The sequence below is a fragment of the Bubalus bubalis genome, chromosome 8 (assembly GCF_019923935.1).
Source record: "Bubalus bubalis isolate 160015118507 breed Murrah chromosome 8, NDDB_SH_1, whole genome shotgun sequence".
NCBI classification, from domain to species: domain Eukaryota; kingdom Metazoa; phylum Chordata; class Mammalia; order Artiodactyla; family Bovidae; genus Bubalus; species Bubalus bubalis.
Window position 1 is genome coordinate 72,804,792 of NC_059164.1, and position 17,631 is coordinate 72,822,422.

Sequence of the window (17,631 nt, forward strand, 5' to 3'; positions counted from 1 at the left end):
ATGGTGATAGCTAATGTCCATGTACCACTCACCATTCTTCAGCCCTAAGGGCTTCTTCTGCATTTCCTCATTCAGAAGAGCCTCATTCTAACAGCCTATGAAGTAGGTGGTAACATTATTACCATGTTACAGATGAGGAAACAGACACAGAGAGAGAACATTTGCCAAAGGGCACACAGAGAGTAATTGGTGGAGTTGGTATTGTATCTAGGAATAGTATGACAATTTTAGACAATTTTAAGACCTTGAAGTCTTAGCACAGAGCATAATTACCTATGACCTTCATTTTAACCAAAAGATGTGATATGGTAAGAGAGAATACAGGCAATCATTCGGGTTCTAAGACACAGCTAGGTGCAAACTCCCCTCAGGTCCTTATTCACACACAGATGAGCTTTGCCCCCACATTGTGCCACCAAGAGCTTTGTAATAAATTTGGCTTTGGGAAAGTTTAAAAGTTGCTGGCAGGGTATGTTATACCCTTTAGTTACTAGTCTTACTAGGACTTCCCTGGTGGCTCAGACAGTAAAGCGTCCTGGAGAATGGCAACCCACTCCAGTATTCTTGCCTGGAAAATCCCATTGACGGAGGAGCCTGATAGGCTATAGTCCATGGGGGTCACAAAGAGTAGGACACAACTGAGCCACTTCACTTAACTTTAGTTTCTAGTCAAACCTGGCTGTCAAACAGGTTATGAGCTGTGAAAAGCATCAGTAAGTAAACTGACTCTGGAGGTAGCTTGGGGAATCCTGACTTAAACAGCATATCATAAATCCTACTTTTTTAAATTGGTGCTGGTGGTGGTGGTGTAGTGGCTAAGTCATGTCCGACTCTTGCGACCCCATGGACTGCAGCTTGCCAGGCTCCTGTCCATGGGGATTCCCCAGGTAAGAATACTGGAGTGGGTTGCCATTTTCCTTCTCCATTTTAAATTGGAGTATGGTTTTACACCGCTGTGTCAGTTTCTATCGTAGCAAAGTGAATCAGCCATATATATCCCTTCTAGTAAAACTCTATCAGCCTGTTTCAAAAGTCAGTGATTATAATTTAACAATGTGGTGTGTAGGTGAAGGCCAGTAGAGATTTGTAGTTTTATTCAGGACCAGATACAAAAAGGGATCTGGTTGGTAATTCCAATGTACAGCTTTCTTGTCCTAGATAACTTCAAGATCCTTGGAGAAAGTGTTAAAAGTAGTCTCAGCCCAGAAAAACTTAAATGAGTTTAAGCATCCTCTCTTGTTCTACATTTGTAGGACAGTCTAGGATTGGCTGAGTAGGGTTATGTTCTTTATTGTTCTCAGGACCAATGCTTGGCATCACCATTGACCTTCCCTCTTCTCAAGAGGAAAACTCTAGAGGCAATGTTTCCTAATATTTTACAGATGTACTAATTTTGGTGTGTCAAAATAACAGATGTCAGGGAAACTTCTTGGCTTTCTTCTTAATCTCATAAGCCTGAATGGGTGTCTAACAGCAGGCCTGATTCTGCTGATGAGCTGGCTGTCCCTTCTGTAAGTAGCACCAAGGAGAAGACCTAAATAGACTTTGAGAACTTAATGGTATACTAGTAAAATTACTGTAAACAGTAGTCCATTTCCAAAGTGGTCTTATTAATACTCTATTATATTATATGTTGCCATGAAAATATATGTATGATATGTTTACATAAGCTAATAACCACAGATAATATACATTGTATATATGATTCATTGGTGAAGAATACATATATAATGCATATACTATGTATGATTAATTAGCTTGTCAGAAATATGAGATATCAAAGTAAGTTATTTTTGTACTGGCTTCTAAAGTCCTTGCTTTTGTTATTCTTCTTAATTCTTTAGTTCAAGGAAACTAATTTCTACCAAGATAAATTTAAAAATCCTAATAATATTAGTAAACAGTATAGGTTACTGTCAAGCATTCACAAGTATTCTGTTAAGGAGAAAAGGAATATGGGTATGGATTTTAGCTTAACTTTTTAAATAAAATTTTTTAAATTGAGAATACTATTTTTTAATTGGAGTATAATTGCTTTACAGTATGGTTTTAGCTTTTGCTACATAAAGTGAATCAGCTCTATGTATACATATATCTCCTTCCTCTTGAAGCTTCTCACTCCACCCTTATTTCACCCCTCTAGGTCATCACAGAGCACCCAGCTGAGCTCCTTGTGTTATACACCTATACTCACTTGTAGTGGTGTGGATGCACCTCGAGTCTGTCATACAAATGAAGTGAGTCAGAAAGAGTATAACAAATTTATTAAAGCATATATGTGGAATCTAGAAAAGTGTTACTGATGAACCTTTTGCAGGGCGGGTATGGAGATGCAGACATAGAGAAGGGACAGTGGGGGAAGGGGCCCAGGAGTGGTGCGGGGAGGGGAGGGTGAAATGAATTGGGTTAGTAGCACTGACATACGTACACCTTGTAAACGTATAAAAAGATAGCTTGTGAGGAACATACTCTTTTTAAATGCTCAAAGACAAAATTTTTTATTAATTCCAGTGTAATGGATATACCTTATACATATTTTTCCTTTAATTCACACCTCTAGGTCTTTATGTTTTTTATAGAACAGAGTGAGTACATTATAGCCATCATAGTTTGTGTACGCATCCTTTGCTCTCAAGTGCCTTCAAACTGCTAATTTCAGAGCACTATGCTAAACTCCAATAACCTAAGATAGTTTAAAGTATAATGTAATGTTTATGATAAAATAACATATTTTTATACCAGATATTCAATTATTTCAAAAGTGGTTTGAGTTTCTGAGCAAAAAAAAAAATGACTCCAGTGACCTATTGATATTTTGGTTTCTTGAAATGTTAATTTGTTGTTCAGTCACTCAGTCGTGTCCAACTCTTTGTGATCCCATGGACTGCAGCACACCAAATTTCCCTGTCTTTTGCCATCTCCCTGAGTTTGCTCAAACTCACATCCATCGAGTCAGTGATGCCATCCAATCATCTCATCTTCTGTCATCCCCTTCTCCTCCTGCCTTCAATCTTTCCCACCTCAGTGTCTTTTCCAATGAGTCAGGTATTTTCCAATGAGTCGTCTCTTTGCATTAGGTGGACAAAGTATTGGAGCTTCAGGTTGATTTCCTTTAGGACTGAATGGTTTCATCTCCTTGCTTTCCAAGGGACTCTCAAGTGTCTTCCACTACAGTTCAAAAGCATCAATTCTTTGGTGCTCAGCCTTCTTTATGGTCCAACTCTCACATCTGTATATAACTACTGGAAAAACCATAGATTTGGCTATATACACCTTTGTTGCCAAAGTGATATCTCTGCTTTTTAATATGTTGTCAAGGTTTGTCATAGCTTTTCTTCCAAGGAGTGAGTGTCTTTTAATATTATGGCTGCAGTCACTATCTGCAGTGATTTTGGAGCCCAAGAAAATAAATTCTGTCACTGTTTCCATTGTTTCTCCATCTATTTGCCGTGAAGTGATGGGACCAGATGCCATGAACTTAGTTTTTTGAATGTTGAGTTTTAAACCAGCTATAAAGTGGATTTTGATGGGAAGAAATTGAAAAATTCTGGGCAATCTATATTGCATAAAGTTCTTTTATATTAATCTCTACTATGCTAATTTTCTTACATAATATCTAAAAGGGTAGTGCCATATACTGGATTTTCCAAAAATGCTTACATCAGAATCTTTTTTAAAGAGGAACTTCTTGATGATTCCATGGTCATGGATTGTTCTCTGGGAAATACTGGATTAGAACATTTTAAATCTTCTGGAAAATGGAACTGAAGCCAGTTTTGGATTAATACCAATTTTTAGTCAAAACATGAAATAATCCCCACATAGACTGCTGAGTTTATTTTATTCACGATGCCTACTTATGTTACAAATAATAAGTTTTAGAGCTTATTCATGTCAAAAATCAGAATACAAGGACAATATTGTTAGTTATTTAAAAAATGGAGTATCAGAATTTTATATCAAATTGCTAGAATTTAAAGACTCCTTCTGCTTTTGGCAAATTTTAAGATTTTTTTGTTTGTTCATTTTGTTTTGTTTTGTTTTTTAAATTTTATTTTATTTTTAAACTTTACATAATTGTATTAGTTTTGCCAAATATCAAAATGAATCCGCCACAGGTATACATGTGTTCCCCATCCTGAACCCTCCTCCCTCCTCCCTCCCCATTCCATCCCTCTGGGTCGTCCCAGTGCACCAGCCCCAAGCATCCAGTATCGTGCATCGAACCTGGACTGGCAACTCATTTCATACATGATATTTTACATGTTTCAATGCCATTCTCCCAAATCTTCCCACCCTCTCCCTCTCTCACAGAGTCCATAAGACTGTTCTATACATCAGTGTCTCTTTTGCTGTCTCGTACACAGGGTTATTGTTACCATCTTTCTAAATTCCATATATATGCGTTAGTATACTGTATTGGTGTTTTTCTTTCTGGCTTACTTCACTCTGTATAACAGGCTCCAGTTTCATCCACCTCATTAGAACTGTTCGTTTTGTTTTGATGACCCAATGGTTTTTGAAATATATGAAAGACTCAGATGTTCATATTTTTCTACATATTCAGGGATCAGGGGTTTTTTAGTTTGCAGGATCTTTTGAGATTAAGATCTTCCATTTCTTCAGTAAATTTTACATGATGTGATCCCATATGAAGGCCAGTAACCTGTTAAAGCACCATTAGAATACTGAAATAGTGGCATGATAAATAGATCTTACACAAATAGCTTTACCTTTTATAATGTGGATTTTTCCAAGGAAAATGATACCTGTACTGCCTACTTAATAGGGTTGTCAGAAAATCAAAATGAAAATAATACACTGTGTGTAAAAGTCTTTTATAAATTGCAAAGCAGTCTACAAAGACCAGAGAATTCAATAATGATAATGATCATGAGTCCTAATTGTACCTGATGATTTCTGAAAGATATAACAGTTCATAAGCTAACAAAAGCAAAACATTCATTCAAACACAGATTTGTCAAGGCAAATGTTTACTTCAAAACATAATTCATTTTGAAAAAATACTAGAAGAGATAAATAAATGTTGATATTGATTTTAAGCACTTTCTAAATATTTAGAGATCAGCTCTTTAAAAAGCTATGAAAGTGAAAATAATTAAGTGTGGTAATTTTTGTTTTGAAGTGGTTAGTTTTTGACTATTTTTCTTCTTGCAACATTGGAAGAGCACACATACCTATTAATATATTTTTTTTAAGTTACTGTGTTGTTCAAGGGAGAGTTATTTTAAGTGAAAGTCTCCGAGGCAGTGAAAAAATATACTGAAAGTGCCTCAATGATCAGAATGTTTTCTTCTTGGAAAAGTTATACAGTAATTTTTAAAGATACAGGTCAGAAAGTGTCTTTGCTTTCAATTTTGATTTTTATATACTCCCAGATGCTTCAACAACATTTGGGTCTCTACGGAAATAGTTAAGGAAAGAAAATGTAAACCCAGCAAACATGTAGTTCTTTTTGGTCCCATAGGAAGGCCATACTGTTATTACATTACTGAATAATATATTTTTAGGTTAACACAAATCACATAGAAATCTAGTTTAAACACAATTAATACATTTTTTAATTTTAAAAAAAGTAAAATGCAATTGTACTTTCTGGTGCTAAATTCAAGCAAAAACAAAGGGAAAGGCAAAGAAAATTCATCTAATATCCGATTTTACTTTATCTAAAATATTTATAATTACCACTTTGATATAAAATCCTGAACATGTTGCTCTACCATGTGAGAAGAGATTTTCTTTAGAAAAATGGGATCATGTCATGTATAAACTTTCATAAGCTTTTGGTACTTAATGTTTTTTGTGGACATCATAATTGCAGATCATAATATTTCATACTTTCATGGTATTCCATTGAAATTAATATCATAATTTTTAGCCTGTTACAATTATACGACTTTTTTTTAGTTTATTTGTTTTCCTAGTGTAAAACCTATGATGACAAAATATTTTAAATTAACATTTAAATATTGACATTAGACAATTTTTTTTAAATTTTATTTTATTTTTAAACTTTACATAATTGTATTAGTTTTGCCAAATATCAAAATGAATCCACCACAGGTATACATGTGTTCCCCATCCTGAACCCTCCTCCCTCCTCCCTCCCCATTCCATCCCTCTGGGTCGTCCCAGTGCACCAGCCCCAAGCATCCAGTATCGTGCATCGAACCTGGACTGGCAACTTGTTTCATACATGATATTTTACATGTTTCAATGCCATTCTCCCAAATCTTCCCACCCTCTCCCTCTCCCACAGAGTCCATAAGACTGTTCTATACATCAGTGTCTCTTTTGCTGTCTCGTACACAGGGTTATTGTTACCATCTTTCTAAATTCCATATATATGCGTTAGTAAACTGTATTGGTGTTTTTCTTTCTGGCTTACTTCACTCTGTATAATAGGCTCCAGTTTCATCCACCTCATCAGAACTGATTCAAATGTATTCTTTTTAATGGCTGAGTAATACTCCATTGTGTATATGTACCACAGCTTTCTTATCCATTAGTCTGCTGATGGACATCTAGGTTGCTTCCATGTCCTGGCTATTATAAACAGTGCTGCAATGAACTAACCCTAACCCTAATTGTTTATTAAGATTCAATTAGATATGTAATTGTTATACTTAGTCAAAATTAGCACTCCTAAAATTTTATACATATGGCTAGATCTCCTTTGGAAAAATGGCCATTTTCTCAACAAAATTATATGAAAATGCCCTTTTCCCATATTCTTATTATGATCAAGGTGTTAACAAATATGTTTTTCCCTTACCCAACCTGATGGATAAAATGTGATGTCACATTATTTCAGTCTGTATTTACATATTAGTAATGAGGTCAAGGCTTCCCTAATAGCACAGTTGGTGAATAATCCACATGCATTGCAGGAGACCTTGGTTATCTTCCTGGGTTGGGAAGATCCACTGGAGAAGGAATAGGCTACCCACTCCACTAGTCTTGACCTTCCCTTGTGGCTCAGCTGGTAAAGAATCTGCCCAGAATGTGGGAGACCTGGGTTGGGTCCCTGGGTTGGGACCCTCTGTTGGGAAGATCCCCTGGAGAAGGGAATGGCTAACCAATTCAGTATTCTGGCCTAGAGAATGCCCCTGTAGAGTCCATGGGGTTGCAAAGAATCCGACATGACTGAGTGACTTTGGCAATGAGGTCAAACATTTTTCCATATCTATATTGGCCTTTCATTTTCCCTTTGTGCAATTTGCTGATTTTTCTTTCTCCCTTTTGCATATAATTTGCTCATAACTTTTAAATTAGTATTAACACTTTATTTTAAAGATACTTTCTCATTTATCTGCATTTTTCTATTCTTGTAGATAATTGTCTTTGTGTGTGATGCATCATTACAAGTAAATACCTGTTTTTTCCCAATGTATTTTATTGAAGTATATTGAAGTATTGATTTACAATATTGTGTTAATTTCTACTGTATAGCAAAGTGATTCAGTTATACATATATATACATTCTGTTTCATATTCTTTTCCATTATTATTTATCACAGAATATTGAATTTAGTTCCTTGTACTGTGCAGTATGACTTTGTTGTTTATAATTCTCTATCTAATGGTTTGCATCTGCTAATCCCAAACTCCCAATCCATCCCTCCTCTAACCCCTACCCTTTTGGCAATCACCAGTCTGTTCTCTGTGAGTCAGTTTCTCTTTCATAGATGTTTATTTTGTCATATTTTAGATTCTATGTATAGGTGATATCATATGACATTTGTCTTTCTCTCTTTGACTTACTTTATTTAGTATAATAATCTCTAGGACCAACCATGTTATTGAAAATGGCATTATTTCATTCTTTTTATGGCAGAGTAATATTCCAATGTATATATATACCACATCTTCTTTACCCATCCATCTGTTGAGGGACATTTAGGTGTTTCCATGTCTTGGCTATTATAAATATCACTTATACTCTGAAAATGAGAGCGGAGCTTATGGGCATGAGATCTGGGCCTTCCACAAACAGCCTGACCCACTGATGTGAGATCTTCATAAGCATGCCTTATCTGTGGCTCTTTAATGGTTGGTCTCAGATAAGAACAGTCATGCCCATGTTTGGCTGAGGGTTTCCTCCTACCCTCCTTACATCAGAGTTCATTGTGATGCTTGCTCCACAGCCACTTTTTGCTCCCTCTGCAATCCTGTTATTTCCAGGGCAGACCTAGAAACCTGCATTTAGTTGCTAGGTGTTTCTTACATATGGTCAATTTTGAGACCCCTGATTTCATTAATACTTGAACATTCAGTTCAGTTCAGTTCAGTCACTCAGTCATGTCCGACTCTTTGCAACCCCATGAATCACAACACGCCAGGCCTCCCTGTCCATCACCAACTCCCGGAGTTCACTCAAACTCATGTTCATCGAGTCGGTGATGCCATGCAGCCATCTCATCCTCTGTCATCCCCTTCTCCTCCTGCCCCCAATCCCTCCCAGCATCAGAGTCTTTTCCAATGAGTCAACTCTTTGCATGAGGTGGCCAAAGTACTGGAGTTTCAGCTTTAGCATCATTCCTTCCAAAGAACACCCAGGACTGATCTCCTTTAGAATGGACTGGATGGATCTCCTTGCAGTCCAAGGGACTCTCCAGAGTCTTCTCCAACACCACAGTTCAAAAGCATCAATTCTTCGACGCTCAGCTTTCTTCACAGTCCAAATCTCACATCCATACATGACCACTGGAAAAACTGTAGCCTTGACTAGATGGACCTTTGTTGGCAAAGTAATGTCTCTGCTTTTCAATATGCTATCTAGGTTGGTCATAACTTTTCTTTAATCCCTGTGTATATTCAGGACATCATTATAAAAAAAGCTATTGATGTTATTTTTTTATCTTTTATCTTACATTTTCAATACTTTAAGAAGCTTAGTAACTCAGTGAGTGATATCATTTTGTTCGATGAGAACTGCATATAACCTTTTTTTCCTTTGGTCACTATGGCTTCCACTTTGTCCAAAGTTAAAATTAATGCTCAGTTTAGAAATATTGCATTGATTTACATTTCTGGTATAATTATCTATACCAGAAATATGTTACATGACATTATAGCCTTTAACCTTATCATAATTCTTCTATTGCATTTCTGTCATTTATTATAAACTACCAGAAATCATTTGGAAACTAGGAAGGAAAAATAATGAATGTGTATTCAAGTAAGCTAATGTAACAACAGTAGAATGTGATCTTCTCTTGCTAGCTGCACTTAAGGCCTCCAAGGCTGAGAATAATACAGTAAATGCCAGATTATTATGTACATAATAACTAAAAATTTTGAGTCCTTATTACATTTGAGTAACTGTACTAACACTTTTATGTTTATTGATCCTCTACCCTATTGGGTTGTGTGTGTGTGTGTTAGTTGCTTAGTCATGCCCGACTCTTTACAACCCCATAGACTATAGGCCTGCCAGGCTCCTCTCTCCATAGAATTCTCCAGGCAAGAATACTGGAGTGAGTTGCCATTTCCTTCTCTTGGGTTAGGTAAAATGCTACTACCTATTAGTATCTCCATTCATATATTAGGATGTCAGGCATGAGGAGTTTAAGAACCTAATTAAGTTTATTTAGCAGGATGATGGCAGAGCCAGGGTTTGTACCCAGGTTGCCTGGCTCCAGAACAATGCTCTTAGCTACCAAACCAAACTAGCTCCCTTCTATCCTGAGAGATAATGAAATCAGTGGCATCAGCCTGCAAAGAAAAAAGATGAATTTGGCAAGATGTAGAGGTTCCTACCACTAACAGTGAGAATGTATTTGAAGAAAAATCATTATTCCCTTCATCCCCTCCTGGGAAAACTGTGTATTCTTCCCCTCTCCCCTTAAATAAGAAACAGGTTTCAAGGGAACCTATTGGAGACTTTATTATAGTGATTAGTGTTGATCCTTAACAAGAGAACTTACCAACTAAAATGGTTTGTCTGGCCATAGAGTATAAGTAGGTGAGGGGGCCTTTATACCTGGGGCAACATGAGGGACTTAACCTTGGGAAGATGTAGGTGGTCCATCTGCCATTGTGAAGGGACATATCCCAGGAGGTTGACCAAAGCAGAAAGACCTGGGACAGCAGTGAGCAGCTGAAGTAGAACAAAGCAGATTTCTGGGAAAGGCATTGACCACATAAAGGAAATTTCAGTACAGACGACCATGAAAAATGTGTAGCCCACTGCTTGGCACAAAGTAGAATTCAAGCATGGTTGTATTTTCCCTTTAGAAATAGGGCATTTTCTTACTGAAGAAACACATTTGAGAAAAGTTATGTCAAGTTTTCCAGTATTTTAGAAACTTTAGGACTAAGTTTTATGAAATCTTTTTATTAGCCCAAACTATTAAAAAACTCCTAGTTTTGAAGAACTGTTTCATCAACTACTCTTAAGCTGACTCATTTCTATTTTCCATTTTGTTTTTGTTGGCCAAAGGGCTTGTTTGGGTTTTTCTGTACCACATTAGGAAAAAACAAATTTCTTGGCCGTCCCAACATATGCAAACACATCTCACAAGCTTCTCCTTCTTTAGATTGTGATGATCCTGGTACCAAAGCCAGACATGGTGTGGCTTTGGATTCCTGTCTATTGTTCTTAAAAAGGTTAGAGGTAAGTTCATATATTTGCAAAGAGCTTTGATTTAAGAGAACATAGAACTAAAATTTAATTTATGCAACACTTTTTAGAGAATTAGGTGAAAGAAACTTAATATCTAAATCTGCTTTGTTCTAATTTAAAAGATAATCACAGTATCTTCACTGTGGGAGGTCTCTCAGTAAACAGGGATTTAAATTTAGCATAATTTATTTGAAAAATAAAAAGGCTGCCAAAATGATCCACACATTAAGTTATTTCAGTTTTACAGGACACATATTAATTAGTGAGAGCAATAAAATATTGCCAGCCTCCATAGGCAGCCGTCATCACTACTGAGACCCAGACAAGATGAAAAGATCCATTATACATAACATGGACAAATGTTGATTAAAGGGTCGACTTCAGAACTGCCCTAGCTGTGTCTGAAGGTTGTAATCACAGAGGACTTGGGGAGAAAATGCTCAGAAAACAGCAAAAGCTGCAAGGAAGAGTCATCTGATGAAGGGGAAAAGATGGGAAAATTTAACAGAAAATGTCAGAGGAAATTGCTTGGTAAGAGCTCTACTTACGTATGACTCTTAAGAAAATTGTCTTCTTAGGAAATTGTAAGTTCTCAAAATGTCTTAAATAAGAAATGGACATAACTAAGCATCCTATAGATCAAGCTTAGTATTTTCAGACTGTAGAGAAATTGTTTCTACATAGCGCCCCATTCTTCAGAGAAAGACTCAGGACTTGCCTGAGTTTGGGCTGTAAAGTAGTTTCAGAGAGACACTTGATTTCCATTCAAGTTGGGTAATACAAAAATTGAGATAAGACCTCATCAACATTTGTTTGAGTAATATCATATATGATAATTACACAATTTTGAATGAGATAACCTGGTACAGTACTATATAGGTAAGGTGATATTGTGTATATGTATTGAGTATTTGTTAAAATGAACTTAATACTGTACTCTGGATAGGAAGGATAAAGAAACCCTAAAATGAAAGTTGCACAGTCATGTCTGACTCTGCGATCCCATGGACTATAGAGTCCATGGAATTCTCCAGGCCAGAATACTGGAGTGGGTAGCCTTTGCCTTCTCTAGGGGATCTTCCCAACCCAGGGATCAAACCCAGGTCTCCCACATTGCAGGCAGATGCTTTAGCAGCTGAGCCACCAGGGAAGCCCAAGAATACCGGAATGGGTAGCCTATCCCTTCTCCAGGGAATCTTCCTGACCCAGGAACTAAATTGGGCTCTCCTGCATCAAAGGCAGATTCTTTACCAGCTGAGCTACCAAGGAAGCCCTAAAGAACTCCTAGCTTTCTACTTACCTGAAGGCTCTTAGGGAGAAAAAAAGCAACATACATGAGAAAAATTAAAATATATATATATAATGTATTGTGCAATTAAGTACTGTGTTATGGAACATAGGATTATGACACTTCAGAAAAAAACTAATGCAAAGAGACTGAAAGGATGTTCTGGAAAAGGAAGAACTTGAACTGGAGCTTGGAAAATGTATAAGTGACAAAAATTCAGAGATTGAAAGGAAGGCTATTTCAAGAAAGAAATATAGCAGCCAAAAAGTTCAAGAAAAGGAGAGGCAAGGAGATTGAACTAGGGAACCAGTGTAGCATAGTAACTAAGAACAACCTCTGGAGCCAGGTTTATCTGGATTTGAGTCCCAACAGGTGTAACCTTAGACATTATATGGTCATTCTGTGTCATACTTTGCTTGTCAGTAAAATAGCACTTCCATTTTAAGGGATTATTTTGAGCACTAATGGGTTTATACATGTAAAACACTTATATTAGGACTATCAAAAAAACAATCAACAAATGTTAGTTATTACTTTTGTTATTGTTGTTGTGCACTGTTACAATATGTGATTTTCATGGCTAGAGAGAAACTGAAATACGTAACAACAGGAAATACCCCTTGTTACAGTCTGGTGGACCCTGTGCTCAATAGTTTGCCTGCATTTTCTCTTGTATTCCCAGCCACCACCCCCTGGATAAGGAAGCATAATTCTTCTCACTTTACAGATAAAGGGTCTAATAATTAGAGAAGCACTTTTTTTTCCTCAAAAATTCTGTAGCTAATAGAGAACAGCCAAGAGTTTGAACTCAGGTCTTTTGGTCTTCACCCTGATGTTTTAAATTAATGCATTGCTAAGTTGCTCCAGTCGTGTCCGACTCTGTGTGACCCCATAGATGGCAGCCCACCAGGCTCCCCCATCCCTGGGATTCTCCAGGCAAGAGCACTGGAGTGGGCTGCCATTTCCTTCTGCAATGCATGAAAGTGAAAAGTGAAAGGGAAGTCGCTCAGTCATGTGGAACTCTTAGCGACCCCATGGACTGCAGCCCACCAGGCTCCTCCACCCATGGGATTTTCCAGGCAAGAGTACTGGAGTGGGTTGCCACTGCCTTCTCCTAATTAATGCATTACGTTGCTTTAACTTAAATCTTAAAGAGCACTGAGATTTTGGCAAGGGATCAGACAGAAGCGTGCTAGATGAATTCAGTGCAGAAAACAGTCCAAAGTCAAACACCAGCCAGGTAGCCATTGGTGCCAGTGGCAGTACTCTAGGTAAGGTGAGGTGAATGAACTAAGATGGTGTCACTGAGGGAGACCTCCCTGGTGGCTCATACAGTAAAGTGTCTGTCTATAATGCGGGAGACCTGGGTTCCATCCCTGGGTCGGGAAGATCCCCTGGAGAAGGAAATGGCAACCCACTCCAGTACTCTTGCCTAGAAAATCCCATGGACGGAAGAGCCTGGTGTCACTGAGACTGAGAAAGCAGAACCAGGGCACTAGATTCCTTCAGCAGGAAAAAAAGTGGATAGGATGTTTTTCTGGGACTTGAACATAAGAGATAGTGACTCTTGGTTATGGAGTCCAAAAGACCAGGAGAATGGTGGCTTCTGAAGGGCTGGCATGGAGAGTGGTACCATACCTTACACATAAGCCCAGAGCTATGGAGCCTGTCATTCATCTCCTTATTTTTTATGATGCTAGCTGGACCCATCCTCCTTGTCTTCATGAGATTTGACATTAACTCTCCTATTAACCTGTGTTACATTTCACTAACCCCTCAGGGGCTCTTGTTGACATGACATTCTCTGAGCTGCTTGCTATACAAAAGTCACTTACAGAAGGACAAAGTATTGTCTGGAAGAGACAGGCAATATTAACTCCTAATGCAGTTGAGTTCTCTGTTTTGTAGCCTTGGACCCTTTATGAGCAAGGGGTAGAAATATACATCAGGGCTAATGCACTTCAGCAATATAAGAGGTTTCTACAAGAAAAATGCTGCTAACAGTAAATGTTTTGTATAAAGTAAAGATAAATCATAATGGAGTGGTAATTTGAGTTAATACTGTACCTCTCCTTGGGGAACTCCAAGTGCTCAAAAGACACCATCTCATTACTACTTTGAGTACCTCTGAGAAATATGTAAAAAGCATCATTTTCTCCAATTTTTATATAAGGACCTAAGTCACAGGGAATTGTGACTTCTGTGTACTAACAAGTCACAATAAAGTGACTTGTTAGTACATAGAAGTGGATTATTTATTTCATGGAAAGGATTGTTTCAATGAATTGGTTTAGTGTCTCATGAAATTAGTCACTCAATTTAAGGGGGAAAAAACACAATTAATGTTCTCTGTAGAAATCAATAAGCCAGAAAAAAACCTCTTTACCTCTTTCAATATGTATTTTTGCAACACTTTGTGGACTTGTTTGAATTTAATAAATAAAACTAAGTACAGAATAATTCTGTGTCTATTAGAATAACTAACCATGTAGTTATTTGAAAGTTCTTGGTGAGAAAGATGAAATTTTTAAGAGAAAATGTGTGAAATATGAGGCTTCTGGGCAAATGTGTGACAACAAGAATGGAGCTGCCATTTTCTGGGCTTCATTGTCTCAGGCCAGCTCTGCTCAGTGACAAATTGACATCCCCAGCAGAGCGTGATCTTTGCACCCAGAAGTGACAATGAAGAATGACAGATCACTTCCTTGGAGTTTCTAAGGAAATTGCAGTGACATCCACTAACTCATTTAGGTGTGCTGCTCAATGGAATACCTACCACTCACTGCTCAGGAGGAGCATCTGCCCTACTGCTCTCTGCACATTGTTCCCACAACTGCCCCCATCACTCCAGCTCACCTCAGGTATATAGATTCAGGAATCACTCAAGTCAGTTCTGAAAGATTCTAATGCTTGTCATCTTTGGTGGTCTTTTGGAGTAACTTCTGTATAAAGCAGTTACGGTCATTATGCTTGGTCTTTATTCCTAGAGATAATATTTCCTATTTCCTTTGCTATTAATTGTATGTATTGCTAAATATCCTGTTCTGTTAACCCACTTTAACTGCTAATTATAGCCTTCTTTGTGGATGCAGATCTCTGGCTAATTAAAATTTGTTATTTTTAAACAATTCTATCTCCTTGGCCTTTTTCCTTGAGATACGTAGGTTTAGTTGCTCAGTCGTATTCAACTCTTTGTGACCCCATGGACTGTAGCTGGCCACGCTCCTCTCTCCATGGGATTCTCAGCCAAGAATACTGGAGTGGGTTGCCATTCCCTTCTCCAGGGGATCTACCCAACCCCAGGGACTGAACCTGGATCTTCTGCTTTGCAGGCAGACTCTTTACCAACTGAGTCGCCAGGGATGCTACAAGAAGATTAAAAAGAAAGTGTTTATTTCTTGATGGTGATAAAACCATTCAGATTTACTATTTCTTCTGGAGTCAATTTGAATGGATTCTTATAAGAATTTGTTCATTGCTTCTAAGTTTCCATATGTATAAAGTTTTTTCCTTTATGTATATATATCTCAATAGTAGGGAAGCAGTATTTGTATTATAAAACCTACATTGATGATCTGTTAAATCACTCAATATGAACCCTTTTTCTCAGCTACAAAATTATTAGAAAACACTAATTGTATTTGGTTATTAATTACTGATTGCTGCTGCTGCTAAGTCGCTTCAGTCATGTCCAACTCTATGTGACTCCATAGATGGCAGCCCATCAGGCTCCCCCGTCCTGGGATTTTCCAGGCAAGAACACTGGAGTGGGTTGCCATTTCCTTCTCCAATGCATGAAAGTGGAAAGTGAAAAGAGAAAATGAAGTCGCTCAGTCGTGTCCGACTCTTTGAGACTCCATGGACGGTAGCCCACCAGGCTCCGCGATCCATGGGATTTTCCAGGCAAGAGTACTGGAGTGGGCTGCCATTGCCTTCTCCGTAATTACTGATTAGAAAACAATAATTTTATTTGCCAATTATAAAGTTAATGAGGACTGAATTGAAATGCTTATCACCTTTCTTTTTCATGTCTGACCTCCAGTAGAAATCTACAATTGTTAAACCCTAAGTTATTTTTTCTGATTCAAAAAACCTGAGAAAGTTGGGCATTCTCTGGTACATATTTACATGAGGTATGAAGCCATATGTAAGCCAAGAAAGTAGCTTACATATTCACTGCTCTTGGATATTTTCCAAATGTTTCAAAAACTTTCTGTGCAACTGTCTTCTCTAAGCCAGTGGTGCCTCTGTTCCTCCTTTACTCCACCTAAGCAGCTCTTTATAGTCACATTTTCTTCTGCTTGTATCAGAGTTTAATTTGATTTGCCACATTTTGACTTTGAAAAGGTATAGCTGAATAACATTTGCTTTATCTCATGTAGCTATTTCCCATCAGGACTCCTATCATAAAGGTCTTTGTTGGCTGTAAATTCTTTATCTGTACAAGCCATTAGATATGTTGATATGCTCATATCTTCCTTGTACTTTCTTCCTTGTACTTTCACATACCCCATGTGATGCACAGGGAGAGTATTCAGATGAAGGCTTTTTCTGAGCTCATTGTTATCTTACTCCTACTATCAGACTTGATTTTAATATTTTTAATATATTTTTGTTCTGAAAAATAGTATTACAAATCTATATACTTTTGACATCTTTCTACATATTCTTGTCTGACAGGTAACACGAACGTGCCTCTTACCACCTTACATGTGTTTACCCCTAGAGAGAAGACAAGACTGGTGACTTAGATGTTCTAAAATACATTTGAAACTGGCATAAATTAACAGAATGTGAAGCTATCATTTAGCTTAATATTCTGTAGTGATAGATTATATCGCAGTAAAGAGAAAACTGAGAAATATCAACTGCATTTTTGTATTGGAATTATTTTTTAACTTTGGAAAGTAGTTTGAAATTTATGAGCTTGGCACTTACTTGTGGCGTGCTGATGTCATGTCCTAAAATGATAACAATATAAGCAGCAGATTTTATGTAGAACAAGATGATTTTTTAACATAACTGCTAGGATTCCAAATACTCTTCATTTGTTTTTCCACTGAAGAAGAAATAAACCCAGGCATTTTTGATATTTCCTTTAGGTAAGGGTACTTTGACCTTTTTTGTATTTTGTGTGGCCTGGTTAATATTTTGCTAAAAGAGTACTTAACCACATTTGTTTCACCAGGTAGGAATGGTATTTTCTTGTGTTTGTCTTTGTACTATTTTTCATTATGATTAAAAAAAAAACACACATAGAATAATTTTTAACTTTTTAATACCTTTAAATTTTTTGTATAAATTTTAGTCTCTCTGTACCCAAGAGAGATTATGCACTCTAATCTATTATGCATTCTTAACCCATTCTTTTTTACTTTATTGTGAATATAACATGAGAACTAGTCTCTTAATTTTTAAGTGTACATTAGTGTTGTTGATTATCAGCACAATGGTTATACAGCAGATCTCTAGAATTTACTCATCATACATAACTGAAATTTTATGCCCACTGATTAGTAACTCCCTATTTCCACCTTCCCCTAGCCTCTTTTAATTTGTGTGTGTGTGTGTGTGTGTGTGCGTGTGTGTATAAGTATACACACACGCACACACACACATATATATTTACTTATTTGTCTGCACTGGGACTTAGTTGCAGCACACAGGATCTTTGATCTTCTTTGCAGCAACTAAA

General features: G+C 37.2%; 1 protein-coding gene across 3 annotated transcripts in view; it reads left to right on the plus strand.

The window, feature by feature from the left end:
* The window catches only part of ZNF804B (zinc finger protein 804B), a 288,365-nt gene that overhangs the window by 104,398 nt on the left and 166,336 nt on the right, over positions 1 to 17,631 (plus strand). The window contains exon 2 of one of the 3 annotated variants that reach the window (XM_044946755.1): positions 2,144 to 2,237. The exons of the other annotated variants lie outside the window; for them this stretch is intronic. The gene's annotated coding sequence lies outside the window, so the exon portion shown is untranslated. The remainder of the gene's footprint in view (positions 1 to 2,143; positions 2,238 to 17,631) is intronic. 3 annotated transcript variants of the gene reach the window in all.